Source organism: Dermacentor silvarum, chromosome 3 (assembly GCF_013339745.2).
Source record: "Dermacentor silvarum isolate Dsil-2018 chromosome 3, BIME_Dsil_1.4, whole genome shotgun sequence".
NCBI lineage: Eukaryota > Metazoa > Arthropoda > Arachnida > Ixodida > Ixodidae > Dermacentor > Dermacentor silvarum.
Window position 1 is genome coordinate 229,934,919 of NC_051156.1, and position 25,036 is coordinate 229,959,954.

The 25,036-nt window shown below is 45.3% G+C and overlaps 1 protein-coding gene across 5 annotated transcripts in view; it reads left to right on the forward strand.

Moving 5' to 3' along the window:
* The window catches only part of LOC119446843 (tyrosine-protein phosphatase non-receptor type 11-like), a 197,206-nt gene that overhangs the window by 100,081 nt on the left and 72,089 nt on the right, over positions 1 to 25,036 (forward strand). The window lies entirely within an intron of this gene.

Sequence of the window (25,036 nt, forward strand, 5' to 3'; positions counted from 1 at the left end):
AACTTTGGTGTTTTTCAGGAAATAATTTGGGGGTTAAAGGGTTGAAGTGGCCTTTCACCCCAAATTGGGCATGTTGTTTTTATTCCACGTTTGTGTACTAACACGTCTTCGTAATGAAACATTTGTTTTATTTCTAAGCTGTACAAAACGTGGTGTTTGCCGGTTGGCAACTCGCAATAGAATGTTCAGGCTCCAGAAAGCATCGGCCAAGGGGAAGCCGCTCCCTGCTTTGGAGTAACGTGATACGCCGCCTGTGCTGGTCGGCAAGGCTCCCACTCCCATGCAACAGGCAGGCCCCAACTGGGTAGTGCATCTTCTTGGACCCAGGATGGTGTTGTTTGGTTCTTTTTGTTTGAACTCCTCATTTATATATATCGCTAACCATAGGACTTCTTGATGCCTCCAGCATAAGGGACCTGGTGGGGCCGTCTGCAGGCGTTTATTGCGAAATCACGGACCCGAGCAGATAAGGGTTGGACCCTCCTATATTTAACCATGCACTGCTTAATCGTGTCCGGAGGAAAAGGGGACCCTGTGGGTTGAGCCAATGCCAGGTGTTTGGACCTTTAAAGCCCCTCGGTGGAGGCGACACACCCCTTTGGCCTTGGCTTCATGTAGACGGCACCCCCGGGCTGCCTGAGGGGAATGGGTAGTTGCCTTTTTCCTCTCCAAGCTTCGCCTTTCTCTCTCACTTTCACTCTCTCCTGTCTGCCGATTTTCCAGGCAACGAGGGCTAACCTTGTGTGACATAACCAATCCTAGGTTATTCTTTCTTTTCTTTATTCATATACAATACCTACAGCGCCCTCCAGGGCATTATTGTAGGGGGGAACATCAGAAAGAAATAACAAGAGACGTATACAATAAGTTAGCAAATGATCCAGTATATAAAGCATCTACCTATGCACTATGGGAGTAAAAAGCAAAAACAAAAACTATTATACAGAGATGAACAGGCATGTCACGCACACACAAAATAAGAACATCTCAATATAGTGATCTGGGCTAACATCGTTGGGAATAATCAACAAAGTGTGTAAAACATACAAGGACAAGCAATATTGAACTCATATTAACACGTGGTTCTGTAACACCGTTAGAAAAGATGTGGGAGGGGCAGTAGCAATTAGCGGTAAACCGTTCCAGTCATGCACTGTTCGTGGAAAAAAGCTATATTTGAATGTGTTTATTCGGCTACTGTATTCGCCTGCCTTTAGTGGGTGGCCAGTGCAGGCGGAAATGTAGCTGGGCTCTTTTATGTACTTCTCTTTTTGAATGCCAGTGTTATTGTTAAGAACATTATAAAAGAAAGAGTGAGATATTTTCACCTGTTTTTAAGTAAAAGCCATCCCAACTTCTCGTTATTGGGTTATAGTGGGAATGTACCATTGGCGTATGCAGATTAGAATATTTCTAATCTTGCGATGTCCCCTAGTTGGACTCCAAAGTGGGCGGCAGACATTCCTGCCGAATATAGCAATAGAAATTGTGGCTTCGTTTCCCTGATTGCTGCCTGAAGAGGGCGAGCACCGATGAAATATTAAACTTTTTCATGAACCCAAAAGAAACATTTCCCAAGTACCACGTAATACACAGCCAACATGAAGCCAAGACTGTCCATACAATATCTGCATTTGTTGTCGCAAAATGTTTTACAGAATCAGTCGGCTCAACATACAAAGTAACTTTAGATGGGAAGCTGCGACCTTCTTGTGGAAGTGCGTGACAAGGTAAAATACAACAGTATCAAAACTCGTTGCGTTTGGGGACATTCCTGTGTCAGTGGGCCCGCACAGGTAAACAAATATTGCGCGCGGTGTCATCTCATGACGACCTCTTTGAACTTAGTGAAAGTGATCTGTTAGATGGATGGCAAGACCAGAGTGTGGTAAAGGTCCAAAGAATTAAGATAAGGCACGACAATAAAGAAATTCCAACCAAGCATATAATCAGTACCATTGGAAATAGCGACCTCCCCGAGTCAATCGAAACTGGACATTGTAAGCTCCATGTAGGACTGTGCAATCCCAATCCGCGCTGATGCCTCAAGCGTCAGCGCTTTGGGCATGGGTCTCAATGCTGCCGAAGGCGCGCTTCTTGTGCAAAATGTGCATCTAATGACCATTCCTCAGACATTTGCACTTCTGCAGCCCATTGTGTCAACTATGATGGAGACCACGCCGCCTATTTGGCATTGTGCCCATCATGGAAGAAAGAGAAATAAATTATAGAACTCTAGGTGAAACTAAACGTTTCCTTTCAAGAAGCGTGCAAACGTTTTTCTGTCCATCACAATCAGTCCAATCCGTCCTACACTGATTGACGTGCCGAGGGGCAGCGCCACATCCATTGGCGGTCGCCCTAGTCTCATGGAGTGTGGCAGCAGTTACGCCATCAGCCCCCCTGGCAGGATCAGCCACTGCTGTTCCACCCGCTGCCACGAAGGGCCAGCAGACTTCCAGGCCGGCAGGACCAATCACCACTGCCTGTGCAGATAGGCTCGAAAACCACTCGAGTATGCCCGCTCTGCAGGGAGCATCCAGCACCTCTGAAGAGGTGATGGACACTACCACAAGTACTCCATCATCTCCAGCGCCTAAGGAATGGTGCACCTCCCTGGTGTGCGCTACCAATAAAGAAAAATCCCATATCACGAGGCCCATATCTCGTGATCTAAGTTAATCTATCTCTTAGACAAACAGCACAAAACATGTCTATTGTAGATACACAGATATTACAGTGGAATGTCAGAGGCTTTCTCCACAATTTTGATGACGTTAAGAAACTCTTACGTAAGTTTAATCAAAGGATGCTGTGTGTTCAAGAAACGCACCTCAATCCTTCACGTGCAAAATTTCGCTGGCAATATGCCATTTACCACAAAGACCACAGTGACGCGCTCGGCCCGTCAGGCAGTGTGGCCATAATAGTAGATAAGGGCGTCACCTGGCAGCATTTACAGCTGCAAACACCCATTGGGGCAGTTGCAATCAGAGCGGTGCTGTTTGATAAGCAAGTCGTAATTAGTTCTTCATGCGTCCCTCCCACCTGTAAACTTTCCAGAACAGAATGCTAGAGCTTTATCGCATAACTTCCCAAGCCTTAAATTGTAGTAAGAGATTTAAATGCACAAAACACCCTTTGGGGGAGATTCTTGTTGTGATGCGAGTGGGCACTTAGTAGAAAACTTCCTGTTCTCCACATGCTTACTAAATAACAAAGATTCCACATTCTTCAGTGTGGCAAGCAGAACATTCTCCCTAAACAGAATGCACAGCGTTGGCCTGTGTTTCTTTTTCTTGTGCTCGCGTCTCTAATTGCTGGAACCCCCCTATACTATCATTTAAACATTGTCATCTATAGATATAAGCATTGCATCAAGTACACTCATGCTGTACCTGGAGTGGAACGTGATTAAGAATCCATATGAGAGTGACCATTTCCCCGTTGTCATAAAATAAAACAAAAGGGGATGAGTGCTCTCCGCATGTGCCCCTGTGGAAAGTCGACTGTGCTGATGGAAACGACTGACAGAGAGCTAACATATTTGACCTGGGATCCTGTACCTGTCGATAATGCAGTGGCATATTTGACGCCGTTTATAGTTGATGTGGCGTCAATACGTGCCCCCAAACAAATGGATTGCTCTCTAAACGACCTGTTCCCTGGTGGAACGATGAGTGTAAGGACGCACGCAGAAATAACATTTGGCTTGGAGTCACCTTTGCAACTCTCCAATTACAGAGAACTTGATCATCCAAGAAAATAGTCTGATGGTAGAAGAATGCATTGCCATGCCAAAAGTGAAAGCCAACAAATATATGTATTGGGCATAAACTATTATGCAGACGAAACAAAATCTTGGAACAAAGTTAATGAATAAAAAGGCCAGCTAACTCATCCTCTTCTGTTAGTAAACCTCAGGCAGGTACTCTGGAAGACCAGGCCAATTTTCTAGGGTCCGACTTTGAGCATATTTCCAGTTCATCCCATTATCCAGATACATTCCTTTATTTATTTATTTATTTATTTATTTATTTATTTATTTATTTATTTATTTATTTATTTATTTATTTATTTATTTATTTATTTATTTATACTGTCAGGGCTTACAAGAAGCATTATAGAGGAAAGGGGCTTTAGTACATCAGTACATATAAAAAAAAATACAAGGAGAAGTGAAGAACATACTTATATCGGTAAGAAAATGGAGCAACTACAGGTAAATGAGCATAGTAGTAACAAAGCAGAAAACACTTTAAAATCAAGTAACAAGAAGAGAAAAGTAACACAGAATTAAAAACAAAGAAACGACGGCAATATGGGGTAGTGACGCAGTTTTGATGTAGGTTTATAATGCGCTTGTTAGTGTTGTACGTGTGAAAACGGTCTGCGTCTGTGATAGCGACTAGTGATGCAGGCAGCCGGTTCCACTTGTGACATGTTCTCAGCAAGAATGAGTACGAGTAGGTGACTGTGCTCTGCAAAGGTACATGAACTTTAAAGCGATGATCAACAAGTGGGGAGATATAAGATGCTGGTGTAATGTACCGGGACTTGAGCTCGTAGTTATGATTTTGTGAAAGAGGGAGAGATGAGATAATTTTCATCAGGAAGAAAGAAGGTAGAATGCCAAGTGCAAGTTTCATGTTAGTGACGCTAGCAGTACAGGGACTATTGTTAAGAATGAATCGGACCGATCGATTTTGCACACTTTCAGGGATGTTTATTAGAGTAGCATAGCCAGGGTCCCATATCAAGCATGCGTATTCGAGGTTAGGGCTGACATAAGTGATGTAGATTTGTCGTTTTAGTTTCACTGGAGCTAAAGGAATGTTACTTCTGTGATTTCCAAGCATGCGGTTAGCTTTCGACGTAATGTATTCGATGTGTCTTTTCCATGAAAGATTGCTAGTAATATGAACACCGAGGTATTTGTAAAAAACTTCTTTGTCAAGGGGAGTATTATTAAGCATGTAAGCGGGGCAAGCTGATTGATTACGAGAAATTCTTATTGTTTTGCATTTAGAAGTGTTAGTTCCATTAGCCAAAGCGTGCACCATGCAGTAGTGTTAAGGAGATCATGCTGGAGTGTTAACGTATAGTTACTACTTTCAATCTTGAGCTATATATTTATATAACACAATCGTCAGCAAATAGGCAAATGGAACTTGCGATTTAGGTTAGGAAGATCATTGATGTAAATAAAGAAAAGTAAGGGGCGGAGTGTTAAAACAGAACCTTGAGGTGTACCCCTGGACCGACCGGTACTTCAGGAGAGTCATTATCATTAGTGCTCAGATATTATGTACGATTAGAAATTCTCAAATCCAGTTGAAGACCAAGGGATGAGTGTTTAGCTGGCCAAGGTTTAGTTGGAGTAATCATAGGCGTATTTACCGGGTGGGGGGGGGGGGGCAAAGCATGCCATTTGCCCCCCCCCCCCCCCCACACACACACTTTTGAAGGCGGACACTTTCGGCTGCACGCTGGAAAGTCCAACAAAACTACAGCGGAAGCTAAATTTTCTGTCTTAATAGAGTGACAACCTAAGTTATGCTTTTATTTACTATATCTCTCCTGCTTGGGCAGCCAGGATTGTCTTTTGTGCCTCCTTGGGGTGCGCTGTAACGGTCGACGCGCGGGATTCGCCATATGTGCTCATGCTGCGGAGAAGGCCTGGTTCTGGGCAATACTCGTCCCTCACAAATGCCAGCTTGCACTGCTTGCATCATGCCCACTTTTTTGGGACCGCTATATCTGTATATGTAAACACAATCGGCTTGCTATATTAAACCTGCGGGCGAGGGGAAGTCCGGATAAAGTATAATTATCCACGCCCAACGACTGGTGTGCCTTACGGCATGAACTGGTTGGATTATCAAATGCTGGAACTGTTCAATATCCGTCCAGAGATGGCCGACATAGCATTGCAGTCTTAGTATCTTATCACCATCAAAAATTTAATCAAACCTCTTACAGGTACAACTGTCGAATTTCATTGTGTAATCATGGCTTATCATACATACGTTTGTTAAAATGACCTAGCTTGTTTGAACGTGCAGATCCATTTAAATACCAATAGAACACTGACCTGAATTTTTTTTAAAGACATGTGTCACTTCTGACTTTGTCGATTCCATTTTCAGGCAGCTTATAAATAAGAGCTACACTATTACTTGTTTCCTGGCAGGAGCAAAAACAGCAGATATTTTACATTTTGAAGAAATGAGGGACACTTTTTGGTAATGTGTACCGAAAATTACAACTGTGTAGGTTATTTGTGTGCTCTGAAAGCAGTTATTGAATACTCTCTTTCTCCCAATTTTTATGCGTTAAACACTGTATTTAGTTATTTTCCCCCGGTATCTTCGATAAACTATGCGGGGAAGGGTGTTTATATTTTTTCAAAGTGCGAAGTAATGTTTGGAGTGACGAGAAATAAATGTTTATTCTGTGTAGGTTCATTACAGCCTTTGTAGAAAGTTACTCATTGATGCATTCCAGTATGTCATACGGCTGATAATCGAAATGTTTAGTCCTGGACTCCCAACACAACAGCACAAGATACGGACTTGAAATTACGTTAAAATAGCAAGAATTTTTAGCGCAATCTGTTGCGACATTTTCACTTTCCTGTTTCAAATGCAAGTATTGCAGATTACTAAACCCTCATTTTCCCTGTTTTTTTTCGTGCATCATACGAGATTCGGAGTTTGTTTCTCCAGTGTCCTCGGTGAGCTAAGCAAGGCATCTTATATCTCGGTAAAAATAGGGGCATGGCTTTGGTAATGTGTAGGCAATGTCCCAAATGGGTGGGTTAAATCCGCCTTCTCCCATAGCAAGTGGTCCATAGCGTTATTAGTCTGTTTCGATGTAAAACTTATACGTCTGCGCTGGCATAATTACAACTACAACTGAGGTCAAATTTTGCAGACAAAAGGGGACCAATATGTGAAGATGTGCGATGGTAAATGGGTATTGATCAAATACAGCTTTAAGAAATTGTAAGCAAGTATTCGAAAGTATTGCGCTGCTGTTGTTATCTAGGTTTCCCAATGTTCCAAGAAAAGTCAGCGTTTCAGATATTTTATGCTTTGAAGGAATAGACAGCATTACAAGTGCAATGTCTCGCGTAGTTTTAAAGTTTATGGCTTATTTAGAAGCGTTACAAATAAATATTGAACCCTGATCTTATTCTTTTTACTTTTTCATGTGTGATATATTAAGTATGGTATAATTGTAAATGCTGGGGCGAAGTAAGATGTGTGGTGATGAATTACTGTCTTTTTAAAAATTCCCCACAAGAAGTGCTCCAGAACATTACACGCGGGGAAAACTTCAAACGGAAGTCATATGAAGGCAACTCTTTAAAGTATGCGATATAGTTAGGGAAAGTTAGTAAACTGAACATTTTATTACGATGGTTCAAAAGAAACAGTTTTGGTGGAAATTGGGTTGCAATTCTCCAATGTCGCACACATCTACTGTCTTCTTTTCTAGTGAATATTGCAAGTCATTGATGCAGATAGCACATCGTTGTGTATAACCTCGACAATGCTATTGTCTAAGCTAGGGATACATTTATAACACCAAGTACAATGATTTTTTTAAATATTAAAATTGTCTGTAGCAAATGCGCATTTTTTATGTGCGCTGTACTGCTGCTACTGGGCGGGGCCTCTGTCAGGCACTCATTGCCTTTCTTTTCCAGCATCATTTGCAAGAAATAAATGCAAATTATTTTTCGCACCTCTGTGGTTCACTATGTGCGATTCATAAGTAGGTACAGTCGAATCTCCTTAATTCGAACTTCTGGTTTATTCGAACTGATGCTGTGGTCCTGTCAAAGTTATGTGTATTCCTATGGGCGAAAACGCCCTGTAATTCGAATGCGAAAGCATTTGCGACGGTTAATTCGAACATATGGCACACCGACAATGCCCTCCACAGCGCGCCAAATTACGCGGCGCTCTGACCGGAATTTATCTGACACCGCCATAGAGCAAAAGCTTAGAAGAGACCCCTCAACGCCGCACGGCGAAAAAGAAAAAAGAAAATAAATGTGGCGGAAATTTCACTCTCAAATGACAAGGTCGCTGTTTGTCCGTTGCACCGGAACACGTGTGTGCGTGCGTCTCAGCCAACGCTGTGTCTGTAGTGCAGAAGGAAGCAGCGGCGGAGGCCCAGTCCGGCCAACTTCCCGATAACTGCAGAACACGAAACTTCAGGGAGCGGGCTAAGCTGGCGCCAGGCCGGCGGGTGGGGGAGCTACGAGGGAGTTGAAAGGGAGGGCGAGGGGAGCCACCGAAGCCACTGCCACCGAAGCGACGGCGATTGCCAAGGCCAAATCCGCTTTCCTGCCGCCCTCCTCCCTCACCTTCGACGGCACACGTCGCCGTGCCTGCGCCGCCTGCTCCCTGAAGTTTCATTTTCTGCCGTTATGGGGAAGCTAGCGTTGGCCGGCGTGGGCAGTTTCGTGGCCCTCACTCGTTACGTGCTTGCGCGCCACATTTCACGACTCACATCGTTCGTACATCGTGCTATGGTGCACGAATACTACAAAAATAAGTCTTTCTTTTAATTCGAACAAATTTTCGGGCCCCTTCTAGTTTGAATTATCGAAATTCGACTGTATATGTCTGTTAAATACAAAAATCTTTTACTTAATGTAATAGCAATTCGCAATATATATATATATGCCTTTCGCCCTGTGCAACGTGCCTGCAACGTTCGAACGGTTCATGGACACTATACTGCGTGGCTTGAAATAGGAAGTGTGCATGTGCTACATGGACGACATTGTGATCTTCGGACGAACATTTAGTGAGCATAACAAGCGTCTGTAGTTGGTGCTGAACTGCTTGGAGAAGGCTGGCCTGGTCCTCAATTCTAAGAAGTGTCTTTTTGGGGAGCGACAAGCTCTTGTGCTGGGACATCAGGGCGATAAAGAAGGCATCCGACCAGATCCACAAAAGGCTGCGGCTATAGAGGCATTTAGGGAACCTCACAGTGTCAAGCACTTGCGAAGTTCTTTAGGCTTATGCTCCTATTTTCGCCGATTCATTCCCGGATTTGCTGACGTGGCCCATCCTCTCACGCGCCTTCTCCAGAAAGGCGTTCCTTTTGAGTAGACCACAGAGTGCGACTCATCGTTTCGTCAATTAAAGTTCCTTGACGTTGCAGCCTATTCTTCGCCACTTCGATCCCTCAGCACCAACAGAGGTTCACACCGATGCGAGTGGTGTTGGCATTGGTGAAAGTGAGCATGTGATCTCGTACGCTAGCCGTTCCTTGAGTCGCTCCGAGTGCAATTATACAGTTACCAAGCAAAAGTGCTTGGCGGTCATCTTCGTGGTGCAACGGTTTCGTTCATACCTCTACGGGCGCCCCTTCACAGTGGTCACGGATGATCATTCACTGTGCTGGTTCGTGAATCTGCGGGACCCAGTAGCGCACCCAGGATCTCTGCCAGGGGGGGGTTGACAGTTTGCCAATACCATCTAAAAAGCACTAATTTCGATTTCTTCACGGGAAATTGTCAAAAAAGATGCGCTTTTTGCGAGTGTGCAGACGATTGCGCGTCTTACATCTTAGTTGTAGCACTCAAATGCGTAAGGAAAGAAAGGGGTAAACAAAAGGGGGGGTTAAGTCGGCCTCAGGGGGGGGGGGGGTTACAACCCCCAAATCCCCCCCCGTCGGTGCGCCACTGGCGGGACCCTTCTGGTCGACTTGCGCGTTGGGCTCTCCGCCTACAGGAGTACAATTTGTTGTTTCCTACTATAGTGGTCGACGACACGCTGATGCTGACTGCCTTTCTCGGATGCCACTGCCGACGACTGAATGCGACGCTGACAACTTCGACCAATACATCGCTTTTGTATCTCCGGAATTTCCTGATAGGGTACCTTAATATCCGAACAGCAGAAGGACAAGAGCTTGCAGCCACTCTTCGCGGCCGCTCACGAGCCTTTAGAACATAGCCGTTTTCGCCTATGTGACAGGCGTCCTGTACAAGAAGAGCTACTCGACCACTACTCGACCACGTCGCCAGTTGCACCGAATTCCAGCGTTACAAACGACCTACAAACACAACACATGGTCGACTTCCGCCAGTTCCGCCTTCCAGCGTCCCTTTTGAACAAGTTTGCATAGATCTCCTGGGCCCTTTCCCGCGATCCTCCAATGGCAATCGTTGGGTTATTGTGTGTGTAGACCACCTCACCCGTTATTGTGAGACGGCAGCGCTGACATCGGTAACAACAGCAGAAGTTTCTCTTTTCTTGTTATATTCCGTTTTTCTCCGACATGGGCCTCCTCTCATTATAATTAGCGATCGTGGGAGACAATTTACTGCAGACGTTGTCAAAGAGACCCTTCATCTGTTTTCATCTAGCTTCCGCCATTCGACGCCATGCCATCCACAAACTAATAGTCTGGTTGAACGTACAAACGGAACGCTTGCCAACATGCTGTCGATGTGTGTCGATTCTGCACATAAGAACTCGGACAGTATCCTACCTTTTGTCACCTATGCCTTCAACACCACGAGGCACGAGACCACCAGTTACTCACCGTTCTTCCTTCTTTATGCTCGTCCGCCTCGTTACACTCTCGACATCATGTTTCCCTACTTCGCTCATGACAGTGACTCTATTACCAAAGTCCTCTGTCGAGCAGAAGAAGCGCGATGCCTTGGCCTCGCAGGACCGGTCAAAAATCCGTTACGACGGTCGTCGCCTACATGTATATTTCGATCCTGGTGACCTTATGTGGCTCTGGACGCCTTTACGAAAGCGCTGCTTGTGCCAGAAGTTCTTAGCCCAGTATGTTGGGCCCTACGTTATACTTTAACGCCTCAGCGAGCTCAACTATCGCATTACACACCTCACGAACACTGGACGACACTCGGCCAAAACCGAAGTCACGCACATTGCCTGCCTGAAGCCTTGCAATCCACGAACGACTGACTGACTTGCCCGGCGTGCTTCGTCTGCCAACGGGGAAATGTCACGAGCTCTCGTAACAGAGGACAGAAAGAGCGTGAATGACCACGGGGACTATAAGTAGAGAAAGTAGACTACGTTCGGCTGGCTGCTTTTGTACCAGGCCCGAAACACGCCAGCCGTTCCGATTTATCTGCCCTGCATCGTTAAATAAACGCTTCGCACGTAACATTATATATTATGGCGGAACTTTGTTGACTCGAAATTAGTATGTATATACTAATACTTTTTGCAGACCATGTACCGCTGCTGTGAAATGGTTTGAATTATGACAAAGTCAGCAAGCTTGGCAAGCTTACGCTTATCGAAAGTTTAATTTTCAGAAGTCAGTCAGCCTGGATTTCTTAGGCTTCACGGCAAGCAAAGGCATTACGCGAGTCTCACAGTCCGTTAGAAGAACCATCGCAGTGTCATTGTCATGGGCTCTCATAACTTTTCTGATGAGGTCAAAAGGATCCATTACTTTCAAAGCAGTCACCGGAGTCAGTGTGTCTTCCGGATTGTCATTTCCCCCAGACGACAAGACGTTGGGATCATGCAGACAACAGCGGCTGCTGCCTACGGCACGGCCAAGGTATATGCAAGGTCGATCCACATAGGTCACGAAGCTTCGGGCGAAAAGCGGTTCAGAACCAATTGTCACCGACATCAGCAAGGGTGGTTATGGGAAGCAGTGATTGAAGCGCGACTATGTTTGGTGGGAATCAACACTGGGAAAGAAAAAAGCATTTTTCAATTGAAGTGAGACGCAATTAGATTCATTCAACGAAAATAAAATTCCTGATCAATTTTATATACGCATGGCGAAAGGTACAACTCTATTTTACTTGATCATTGTTAATAAATACCTTTTTTCAGCACCCACCATGAGAGCACCCATCGATAGCGGCGGGCGTGGCAATGCAATGCAGCTCTTGGACCAGTGCATGGAAAGGCGCACCCATAAAGTTCACCTGTTAAATACGCCCCCCTCACATGTTGTGTTGTTTTGCATGTTGACATTTGTCTGAATTAGGTGATGCGGGTACTTTTATTGTTTCTTCCCCTGTGTTGCGACCATCAGATACTTGTTTACTTTAGCTGTTTTCGTGTGACAGCGCTGGCCGACGGGCTTGGCGTCCCACGAAATAAATGACGAGCACTCTATGCAATCTACGCCTAAAGCGTTCGTTGGCCTCCAAAGAAAGTATGTTCTGTGCAGCGATGCGATTTTGACACCCGTACGGCTGACCTTTTCCTGCATCACTTTCCGCGCTGAAAGCTCGGAACGCCCATCAATTCGAATAGTGGGGCATTTGAATATACAGCTCTAATGGCAGGCCTCCGAAAACAAATTTCGCACCTATGAGAACAAAATGACGTCACTTCTGTTTTTAACGGATATGATGTCAAATTATTTTTTGTTCCGCCGGAAGTGTTCCCTCCTCACACAGATGGCACTAAACCCCATGAACCGCCGATAAGCCGCCATGTTTTGAATGTATGGGCTTCTATGGAAGCTTCGCTATCAGGTGTATTTACCTTGGTACAGTACAACCTCGTTCATACGTTTTCAAAAAATAAGCGAAAAATAAACGTACAAACCGGGAAAATGTACGATCCGAATCCAGTAAAAATTGAAGCTGACAAGCCCATATTGAGGTGCAAGGGCAGAAAACATTTATTTCTTGCAAAACATAGTTACAGTCGAATGTCGTTAATTCGAACTGAAGCTGTGGTTCCGTCAAAGTTAGGTGTATTCCAATGGGCGAGAACGCTCGGTAATTCGAACTTGAAAGCATTTGCAACGGTTAATTCGAACATTACCGCGCACCAACAATGCTCTCAGCAGCTCTGCAGCACACCAAGGCCTTCCATCTCGGCCTGATACGTGCCGCCTATGCCTGCCGGTTTTGCTTCGCCCAGCCATGGCGTCTCCACCCTATCCCTTCTTTCGCTCCCACTTACCCCTCCCCGTTGGCGCTGAGCCGTGCTCCCTCAAGGGCTGCAGAAGATAGCGCCAACCTTTCCCTTTCCCTCAAGAACCACTTACCTACCTACCTACTTAGCGCTTCACAAGCACGTGAGAGCGGCCTTTTTGCACACCCAAATGATAATTTTTCGCTGCAGAACGTATCATACGACTGCAGTTTTCCGCAATGCTGAACGTTGCTGCCGTATAATCGTATTTTCCAGGAACGTATTTACCGGAACGTATTAACATGTTCCTCTATGGTGTTATACTTATTTTTCGCGATTGCGAACGTAGGAGCCGAGAAATCGTATTAAGCGGGAACGTATCAGCGAGGTTCTACTGTATATGTACGCATAGTAGTGAAGGTGCCATAGAAGCCCATATGTCCTGCAATGGTGGCTTGTGGAGGCACGGCAATGCCATCTATATTTCGTGGGGCCAACTTCTCGGCGGAAAAACTACATCTGCTGTTCGAGGCTTCGCATATCGCATATAGACCTTTTCATCGGGCGAGGAGGAAAGGGCACGCGACGAGCCTTTCCTCCTCTCTGGCTTGTGCGAGCCGGTGCGGCACGGCTTGAATGTGTTGCCAGTCGCGCACTGCGGAACGATTCGGAGGTGTTTTAGCTAGTTCTGAGTGCAATTTATGGTATGTGAGTTCTTACGAGGTCGTCGGACAACCACTGTGTAGCCTTTACGCACAGCAGTAGCTACGTATCTGGAAATTTCTCTTGGATGTGCAAAAATGCGACACACATTGCACATCTCTTGGATGCACGTGTGTGTATATGTTGTGAACTATGTTGGATGTATCGGTTTTCACTCGACGAAGAGTTGTTGTGAAACATTTCCATCAGCCACCGGCATCGTTCTCACACATTTGAAGTCTAGTAGACTTCAAATCACTGTGTCTACGTTAGCCTCCTGCAAGAGGCCGAAGGCTTTGCTCAACACAGTGCGCACAGCGGTTGGCAAACCAACATGATACACACAATTGCTTTGTGCTTAGATTGGCATTGCCTTTCTTGCCCTTTAAGGCAAAATATACAAAGGGGATCGCATAAAGAGAATCCAACAGCTTTTTGTAAGTACTATTATGAGCAATATGAAAGGGAACACAGGAACGCGTGGCAAACAGCCTCGAAACAGACTCGAAGCGATATGCGGATGGCGCTGTGAAAACAAAGGGGGAAAGGAGGGCGCTCTTCCACTAACTGTTGTCACTCCCATCACGCTGGCATTTCTACAAAGCAGCAGCTTACGTCATTTCGCTTATAATATGGTACCGTCCGACAGCCGATAAGACGGTAATTGTCGCAGTGACTTACACCGATTCATTTTCTTTTCTTTCATTCATTCTTTTTTTCTTCGCGCAACCGCTTGATAGTACTCTGAGACCAAGCTTGCCCTGTATTTCAAACCGCTCCTTTATTTGAATCGACGCACCCAGTTGTCAGGGACGTAATATCTGACAGTGTTATCACTGTCTGCTGGCGATGTGAAGTTCCGCACTTTGCAGAAGCACGGCGCGAGTGCGAACAGTATTGTTAGAACAGCGTCCTCCTTTCCACTTTGTTTCCGACGGCGGCCACTGCGTATCACCCATAGCTGGGTCTGAGGGTGTTTTCTACGCGTACCTGTGTTCCCTTTCATATTGCTTATAATAGTACACAATCTCCGTAACATGGGAGAATGCGTCGTAAATGACTGAACTTAGGAGACTGAAAAAAAAAAAAAAAAGAGTTCATATGTCCTTCTTTTGCGGCAAAATAAAACAGAACACGGGATAACGATGCAGTAAGACTCCGCATGGTCGTGCTGCATGCTTAGACCACTTGGACCATACGCTATATAGAACAAACAGATCTATAACACAGCATTTAGTACTGTCTCGGGTGCTCGCACAGTTTGCAGCTGGTCGTTCGACCACTCGAAAAGTGTGATTGACACTGTACGGTATGCGGTTATTATTAACCAAACTATTTTATTTGTAGGCGGAAACCTTGCCCAGCAAACAAGGCAATTGCCCATTGTATCTACACATAACATCTTGAACGCTTGTTAAAGTAAACAGCATAATGGTACCCTTACTGTTAGGATCGTCAAATGTTTCATAACTACTCATTGCAGCTAAACCAGAGCTTGGAATTACAGTGCTGAGAATGCTGCAGTAAGGTAACATTCGTAAAACGAATTTTCAGAAATACCTAACTGATATCCGAGGCTGATTGCAAGCTCAAACAAACGCGCGCACCTCACGCTGGGTGCTCCGTCCGCCCTAACACCAGCAGTTACGCCAGCCGCTTAATTACTTCAGATTTAAATTCTTTCATTACGCCTCACAGGACCGTTCCCCACGTAGAAGATGCCATTTCATGCTAAATAGACGGCGCGAGTGAGAAAAAATCCACCAGAAACTGCCGCCGAGTGTATATGACAGCATACAACACGGTCGTTTGCCCAAGCCAGCATGCCAACTGCCCATAGATGGCGCCACGGCCTTCGCAATGGCGGCACCCATGAAAAAACGGTCTATATGACATCGCATATACTGAGCACACAACAATGCAAATGAAGGGTAGTGAGAACATTCGCCACAACACCGCGTCACAGTCTAACGTGAGTACACCCATCTATATTTCTAGACCTCATTCTATAACGGCACACATTACACTGGTGAGCCTTGAGAGCTTTGCATGAATTCAGAGCAATGGTTTACCCACATTTTGAACGAAGTCTATCCATGTGTCATTAGTACCAACGCACATCTGTTAAATTGATGTTAAAATAATATCAACATTACATTGAAATGATTCAGAAAAACCACACTTTAATCTTCACTAACACAGCACGCGTGCTACCTGTAGGTTTTCTCTGGTACTGAAGTCATAGCCAAAACATAAGATTTAGTGAAAAGGCAGTTCAAAATTAAAGTTACTGATCAAATCTTTTAAGGCTAACACTATATATATATATATATATATATATATCGGAACTCTTCAATGACGCACACTAAACAAACTGGTTTATTGTGGGCGAACTTGTTCCCAGAAACTCGAGACTAAAACATATTCACACAATTCGCAAGCAGAGTTCACCGGATCCTGTTCCACAGTCAACCATGTCCCTAGAACGAACACACGCGCAGTCGCGTGCACGTGTACGAGAGACGCACTTGTCTTTCCATGTGCAAGGCATTGCTGGTGCTCTTCTAATGGCGGTGCGATGAGACGCTTGGAAGGAAACCTCACAAAAGTGTTTGTAACTGGCATGTGGAGGGATCTCTGTGGCAATATAGCCATTACTTTTTATGGCTATGCACAAGAGTGTTTGGATGACATTACAATGTTAAATGCAGTAATACAATCTCGACATATCTCAGCACGCATCGCCACGAGCAAACTTCAGAAAGGCTGCACAGTTTTGCATTCATAGCTATTCGTGGATGGACGCAAACAGCCTGCGACTTCACATTTTCCTATTGCAATGGAATTCTCTGTACTTTTCCAAATTTTTCCATTGGAGACGTATTGGATGCATAATTTTTAACTAGTGTTTTGCCCCACGAGATGTAGTCACACTTCAATCGCACGACCATAATTTATGTCGCTGCTTATTGGCTTGGAACCGTATTTCAGCCTCGCCTTCACGACCATGTGAATTAACCTTGGCGCGTCCACGCGAGCGCCGTATGTTGTAAGCCATCTGCAACATGCACAAAGTGCGTCCATACGGGCCTTATCTTCAAAGCGATTTGGGACGTGAACAAAGTGCGACTTGTGCCGGTAGAGTCGTGTGCGCTGTGCTTTCGATGTTCGCATTGACGCGAGAGGCGGCACGAAGGTCAATTCGCTTGCTGCTGCTGCCGCGCCTCCTCTCTCCAGCGTTCTGACAGTGAGTTTCCGCAGTCATCGAGCGAGATGTGTTCATGTTTACCTGTGCGCGCGTGACACCGTGCTTGGTAATTTAGTTAGTAAGCGAATGTTGACAAGTTTATACAGTCGATAGAACTACTGTCCTTAGTTCGTATAGCTGTTCAGTCCCAGTTTTGTTCTCAAAGTTTGTTGAAGCGGAAATACCGAATAAAACACCTGCGTTATGGAGATACTTTTTTTGTATTACTTTCTATGGGCAGCTGACGGGGAATCGGAAAATCTTCATTGTGACGGAAGTTTTGTTGTAGTGGCGTTCGTTGTAGTGGGGTTCGACTGTACATGTAGTCAAGCTTCGTTGCGCTCAATTCCAGTAGGGAAAACATTTGCTTATGAGGCAAGCTTTCATTTAGTACAGCGCTAGAAAGATAGGACTGTGATCTGTGCCAAACTGCCAAAAATGCACATGCACCACAGAAGCAAAAGCGTGAGTGCACCGCATGCATAGACATATTTTTTAAAGATCCCTTTTGCGCATTTTATCTTTAGGTGAAATGAATCTAGCACTGCCGAGGTCGAGCGTCATGGTTATTTGGTTCTTACAAGACATTGTGATGAACAAGAAGTAAGGAAATTTCTTGTATAGTAATGATTCTTGTGCATACTTTTTTTTCTAAATTAGCGTTTATCCATCTGCATTCCCTATATATTAGCCTGGTATGAAGGCATTTTTGCCATTGATATGTTGAATTCAAGAGAAAGTCCGAGTTCTGTGGGCAGAGACCTTTCTGGGTCTTCTTGAGTGTTTCTGAGTGAGCCCGGCCGAGTAGTATTTTCATGAGTGAGTCCGAGTGAGCCCAGCTGAGTATTATTTATTTATTTATTTATTTACACAATACTGCAGGCAGCAATGCTGCCCAAGCAGGAGAGGGTTTACAAAAGAACATTATTTAGTAGTTTTTCAAATGAAACATAAGATGTGCATTCAACAACAAATTCCGGTAAATGATTCCATTCTTCGCTCGTAAGTGGAAAAAATGATTTCTGAAAGATATTAGTGCGGGCAAAGTACGACTGGACTACTTTAGAATGAAAAATACGTGCCGACCTGTGTGGAGCAGGGGTAATATATGTGGCATTTGCTAAACCAGTTTGATTATGAAACAATGAGTAAAAAAATTTCAGCCTGGCGATTTTACGGCGCACATGGAGCGGATCCAGTCCAAGTTCGCCTAACATACCAGAAACTGACGACGAAGTTTTGTAGTCAGAGCAAATAAACCGTGCAGCCAGGCGCTGAATTCTTTCAAGTTTATCAATTTCCTTATTATAGTATGGGTCCCACACTATGGAAGCATACTCTAGGACTGGGCGAACGAGGGAAAGATAAGCTTGCAGCTTGACAGATGAAGGTGACTTCTTTAGCTTTCTACGTAGAAAGCAAAGTTTTTTGAATGCTTTGTTGCATATGATGTCAATATGGGTGTCCCATTTGAGGTTACTGTTAATTGTTATGCCTAAGTATTTCACAGAGGTAATAGATTCGAGGTTCCGATTGCCAATGTGGTAAGTATAAAGTAGCGGTTTTCGTTTCAATGTTATTGTCATTGACACTGTTTTGGAAAAGTTTATTTGCATTCCTCTGTCGTCGCACCAGTCCGCGAGTTTACAAAGATTACGGTTAAGTGTATCCTGGCATGAAGAACTCCTGACAGAAGAATAAATGACACAATCATCAGCAAACAATTTCACCTTGACATTAGGATCCACATTTTTAGCAATATCATTTACATAGATAAGAAACAGCAGGGGTCCCAGCACTGACCCCTGTGGTACACCGGATAAGACAGGCAGGCTATTAGATTTCACACCATCAATTTCCACAAACTGAACACGATTTTCTAAGTAAACCTGAATCCAATGAACTATGTTTTCTGGTAGTCCGAGTGAATTAAGAATTTCAATTAAATTTGCATGTGGCACACGGTCAAATGCCTTTGACAAGTCTAGAAATATTGCGTCAATCTGCAGGCGGTCATCTATGGCACTGGCAAAGTCGTGTACGATAGATAACAATTGAGTTGAGGTTGAGAACTTCCTACGAAAGCCATGCTGAAAATCTACAAAAAAGTTATTCGCTTCCAAGTGGTTGGATATGTGATTAGCGATAATATGCTCCAAGAGCTTACAACATGTGCTTATGAGGGATATAGGTCTGTAGTTGTTAGGAATAAGATTATCACCTGATTTAAACACCGGTATTACTTTGGCCGTGAGCCAGTCTTTTGGTACTGAGCTCTGTTTAAGGGATGCATTAAAAATAATGTATAAGAATTCAGAAGTCAGTTCGGAGTAGCGACGAAGAAAGTTGTTAGGCAAACCATCCGCTCCAGGCGATTTTTTTACGTCAATATCAAGCAGCATGGAAAGAATGCCTTCGCGACTAATTGAAATGTCAGGAATTGATTGAGATGCAGATGGTGTATTTGATTTATCATGGGCGCTGAGAACTGAAGGTATAGTGAATGCTTTATAAAATGTGTCATTTAATTCATTGACGATATCATTAAGATTAGAATTCACGCTATTGTTTATTCTTAGCTGCTGAACACTTCGATTAGAGTCGGACAAGAAACGCCAAAACTTGTCTGGGGAGTTTTTTAAGAATGTAATCATAGTCTGGTTATGGAATTTGTCACGGGCGTTACGTAGTTTGATGAGTAAAGCATCTCTTAAGGAGCGGAGTTCGGTATTCTGAGCTAGCTTATACTTGCGTTTGCGCTTTATTCTACGTTTGAGATGAATGATTTCACGGGTGATCCAAGGGTTATGACGTTTAGTTTTCTTTCTACGCTTTGGTACGAATTTATCAATACAATACTTAACAACAGAGTTAAACTTGTCCCAGAGAGGCGTGACGTCGTCATCGCGTTTCAATTCATCAAGGGAAAGATGTAAGCAATCCAAGATGGATTCGTCATCAGCCGATGAAAAATCCAAAAAGGACTGCGTGATAGGTGTAACTTGGAAGCATTTATGTATTTCCAAGTCCACATGTACAAGCTTGTGGTCAGCTATACCTTCAGTCAGGATAACAATAGGATTTTCCGACAAGCCTTTCATAAATACAAGATCAAGAATCGATTGGGTCATGTTTGTGACACGTGTGGGATGTAGTACAACCTGTTTAAGATCATGAGAGAACATAGAATCAAGAAGGACGTGTGCACTGTCAGCATCTTGAGAGCCAGAGATTGATAGCTGTTCCCAATCAACACTAGGTAGATTGAAGTCACCGGCCATCAAAAATTTATGATTAGGTCGGAGCATGCGCTCTAGGTAGACGGCAAGAGATTCCACGAATGACACTGGGCTTTTGGGAGGCCTGTACACGACACCGACTAAAATTGGAAACTCATGATATTTAACTTCACACCAGATGCTTTCGTGCTGGGGTATGTTTGGAAGCTGGACACAATTTATTTCCCTTTTTACGATCAAGGCAACGCCCCCTCCTCGCCCAGTGCGGTCGCGTCTAATTATCTTGTGGGATGGGGGAATTATTTCGGAATCATTTATCTCTGGTGTCAGCCAAGTTTCTGTGACTGCCAAAATGTGTGGGTCATAGAGGATGAGGATATCTTCTAATTCGTTTGACTTATTGGCAAGACTTCTTGCATTAAGCAAGGATAAAACGGAGCGTATCTCTTTGCAATCAAGGACCAGCTCTAGGCAAGTTGGTCCGATGTAGCATAACAGGCTGCGAGGTGGCCTCATCCCAAACGTAAAGGGTATCATCTACCCGAAGCCGCTCATAGTCAAGGGAAACTTTATGGCCTTTGGCTTTAAACTGTTTGCCATGTTGCCATAGTTTAGAACGTTTCTTTAAAGTAGCCGCACAAAAGTCGTGGCTAATAGAAATAGTTGAGCCTTTCAGTTTGAATGAATTATGAAGGACACGCAATTTCTCATTGTAATCAAAGAAGTTCATTATGACTGGTCTAGGTTTATCAGGCCGTTTTTTTCCTATTCGATGCACCCTTTCAACGGTACTGACCGATAATCCCAGCTTTACGCGGATTAGGTCTTCAGTAATTGCGTGCTTTAAGCTGATAGGACTCTCGCGATCAGACTCAGGAAGGCCAAAAACAACTAAATTGCGGCGCCGACTTCTGTCTTCGAAATCGTCTAATTTCTTTTGTTGCGCAGTGATCACTTTCTTTAGAGAAGTAACCTCAGTTTTCAATTGGCTGATTGCTTCGGTATGCTGCGCGAGCACTTTTAGCGTATCATTTAGTTCCGTGAAACGGGCGCTCATCGATTTTTCGAGAGCAAAATGCGACGTAGCTAGTTTATCAATAGATGCTTGTAAGGATGAGGACATATCGGAAAGAAGAAGCTTAATCTCATCCCTAGAAGGTCCGGGATTTCGTTCAATATCACCAGCAAGCAACAGCAAAAGCACACCCCATGCGTCATCAAGTAAAGAAAGGCACTGTTCAGGGCACGGCAGTATGATAATACACCTATTATCACTACGAAAGCAGCGATAGGAATAATAAGAACGAACCTGTACAAAGAACATAAGGCGGTTCATGGCTGCATCTGCGGTGGTCCCGCCGTGCCCTCTGAAGGTGTGCTTGAGTTGCCCAGGTATTTGTACTGTGAGCGGTGGCGCTGAAGGTCGGGGCTGATGAGCGGATTGCGTCACCAAGCCTCGGTTGATATCAGCAGCCACGTGGTCGACGAGAAGAATTCTGTCATCGGAACTGCAGGATGAATTGAGCGATGGTGCGCACAGGATTGAAGTGGACAGCGTGACCTGTACAAAGAACATAAGGCGGTTCATGGCTGCATCTGCGGTGGTCCCGCCGTGCCCTCTGAAGGTGTGCTTGAGTTGCCCAGGTATTTGTACTGTGAGCGCTGGCGCTGAAGGTCGGGGCTGATGAGCGGATTGCGTCACCAAGCCTCGGTTGATATCAGCAGCCACGTGGTCGACGAGAAGAATTCTGTCATCGGAACTGCAGGATGAATTGAGCGATGGTGCGCACAGGATTGAAGTGGACAGCGTGACCTGTACAAAGAACATAAGGCGGTTCATGGCTGCATCTGCGGTGGTCCCGCCGTGCCCTCTGAAGGTGTGCTTGAGTTGCCCAGGTATTTGTACTGTGAGCGGTGGCGCTGAAGGTCGGGGCTGATGAGCGGATTGCGTCACCAAGCCTCGGTTGATATCAGCAGCCACGTGGTCGACGAGAAGAATTCTGTCATCGGAACTGCAGGATGAATTGAGCGATGGTGCGCACAGGATTGAAGTGGACAGCGTGACCTGTACAAAGAACATAAGGCGGTTCATGGCTGCATCTGCGGTGGTCCCGCCGTGCCCTCAAGCTCACCAGTATAGATCGCAAGCTCACCAGTATAGATCTGGTGAGCTTGCATCCGAGTGAGCCTGGCTGTGTATAGTTCTGATGAGCTTGAGTCCAAGTGATCCCGGCTGAGTAGAATTTTGGATGGTAGCGTTTTCAGCGTGAGGGAGGGTGGATAATTTTTTTATGGACGAGTCCGGGTGAGCCTGGCTGGTGTAGAATTTTCCTCAATCTTCCAAGTGAACCTGACCGATTATAGTTCTGGTGAGTCTGAGTGAAGCCGGCTGAGTAGAATTTTGGTGAGGTCTCGGACCAAGTGAAGCCCCCCAGACTAAGTGAGCCCAGCTGAGTATAGGTCTGGTGAGTTTGAATCCGAGTGAGCTCTAAGCTAAAATATAATTTGTAAGTGAGTCTAAGTGAGCTCCGTTGATTTTGCCTACCTATGGTCAAGTGCCTAAATGCGAAGCAGTGTGCATACCTGCCAACTCTCCCTAATTGTTGTCGCATCTCCCAATTGTACGGACGCGGCCTCAAATCTCTCGAAAAGTAGCCGTCACCGCGTTTTTTTTTTTTTTTTTTTTTTACGCCCTGGATTTTCCGGATTGGCTCATCTCAGGCTGGGTCGTGCATTTTTAGCAATCCAGTCGTTATATGACCGTGAGTGCGTTAGGCTTCAATTGGCTTTGTCAGGTTGTCGAGTGAAGTGCGAATGCCGAACTACTCTTTGTTTCCCCCCGAGTTTACCGTATTTCCCGGTTTATAACTTGCACCTTTGTATAAGATGCACCACCCTCAAAACGGCAGTTTAAAAAAACGTATATAAGTCGCACCGGTGTATAAGATGTACCTGTTTGTTTGGTAAGCGATCTAAAGAAAATTACAGTGACGTTTCACTCCTTGAATATTTCCACTGCAGGCGCATTTCTGCCGTCGTGGTTGCCGTGATGTTCCGTATAAAGTCCAAGGGCGATAACATTGTCCCTGCGTGCCGTATGCTGTATGTGCGAGTGAAAGCGTCCGACAATGAGCTGAATCGCGCACAAAGGACGAAAGTGGGAAGGCAGCGCAGGGGAGGGAGGTGGGGGCTTGTACTCTGGTAGCAACTGCGTAATTTGTGCAGCGGCGCATGCCTTATCTTGACAGCGATCTGCAAATGCGATGAATTCGGGGTTGTCCGACTTGCAGTCGGCCTGCCGCCACTTGCGTTGCTGCTCCGTTCTTCTCGCACGGCACTCGGGAACCCGATCACGAGAAGAACGTACCTGGCACCTCGATAGCGGGCACAGAGCTCGTAGCAATTAAGTCAACCAGCGCGCTTCGCGTGGCCATAACATAGAATCCGATTTTGACGGCAGCTTTTCCGGAAAAAGAACTTGCATAAGTCGCACCGCTCCAAGTCGCTCCAATTCCACGCAACGTTCATCCCGAACACAACGTGGGTCGGAGACGAGCTAGGGCCAAAGCTCGCCTGGACAAGGCTCGGGAACACACTCAGGATTGCTGTTTTGTTGATGCTGCCCGGTACCCCGACGGGACGGCGTTCATAGCAGTGGGCATCGATCACGATGGGAAAATCTCGAACGCTGTGACTGTTCGAACGAAGTCGGCCGAGGTGGCGGAGCAGGTGGCCATAGCCCTGACCCTGCTGGACGACAGAAGGACCACGATCTACAACGACTTGCGGACGGCTGTCCAAGCTTTCGCCAAGGGCACTGTTTCGGAGGAGGTTCTGCGCATTCTGCGAGACAAGGACATCAGGTCGCACACGATCATCTGGTTCCCCGCGCACGTGGGGCAGATCGAGGGCGCCCCGCCCAACCTCAACGAGTCGGCCCACTGAGCTGCGCGAGGAGTCGTTGACCCCGTAGCTACTGGGTGGTGCGGCGCTGAGGTTATGGACAATCAGGACCCTCCCTCCTCATATAACGAACTTACCAAACATTTTAACATGGGACGAAGACGATATCCTCCGCCACATAGGAAACTAGGCTGACCACAGGCGTTAACACTCAGATTATTCCAGGTCGGGGCATACCCTAACTCCGCACTGTTACACAGAATCTATCCAGAGATATAATTGATTAGTGTTTGCGAGCTATGCTCAGACTTAGCTGACTTGGAACATATGTTCTGGTGGTGCCCCGCGTTACGCAACGCCGACGATGTGGGATCAAATCCCGGCTGCATCGGCCGCATTTCAGTGGAAGCGAAATGCGAACAAACGCTTGTGTGCTTGCGTTGTAGTGCACGTTAAAGAACCCCAGGTGGTCAAAATTAATCCGGAGCCCTCTACTACAGCGTGCCTCATAATCGGAACTGGTTTTGCACGTAAAACCCAATAAAGAAGAAGATGAGAACATTGTTTTGTATTAATTGTGATAATGGCTGTTAATTATTCGAAAAGTATTCAATATTCAATTTGATTCGCTTCTAACACTTTTCGATTCTTATTCGTACACCCCTAGAAATTGTGTTACCACGTCTATTGGACCGCATAATTTGAGAACATTTCCCGCTATCATCATAAGCATTAGCGCAGGAATACGTACTTTGATCGTAGTTCCACAAATGTTTTCGGGTTTACAGGAAAACATGCGCCATGCCGCCGCTCGACCCACTCTCTATATATGCTTTAGTACGCTCTAGTCGGTTTCCGTGTGGTTCAGCTTGAGATATGGGGTGGCGTACAGAATGCGGCTAAGTGTAAAAGCATGTATAACTTTCATGTTGACTGCTTCGTCTAAACCCGTGTGCAGGGAAGATTTGCGGTGTAGAAGCTGCAACACTGATTGCGTGGAGGTCTTGAGTGTTTTAAGGGTATGGTCATTGCGTCCGGAA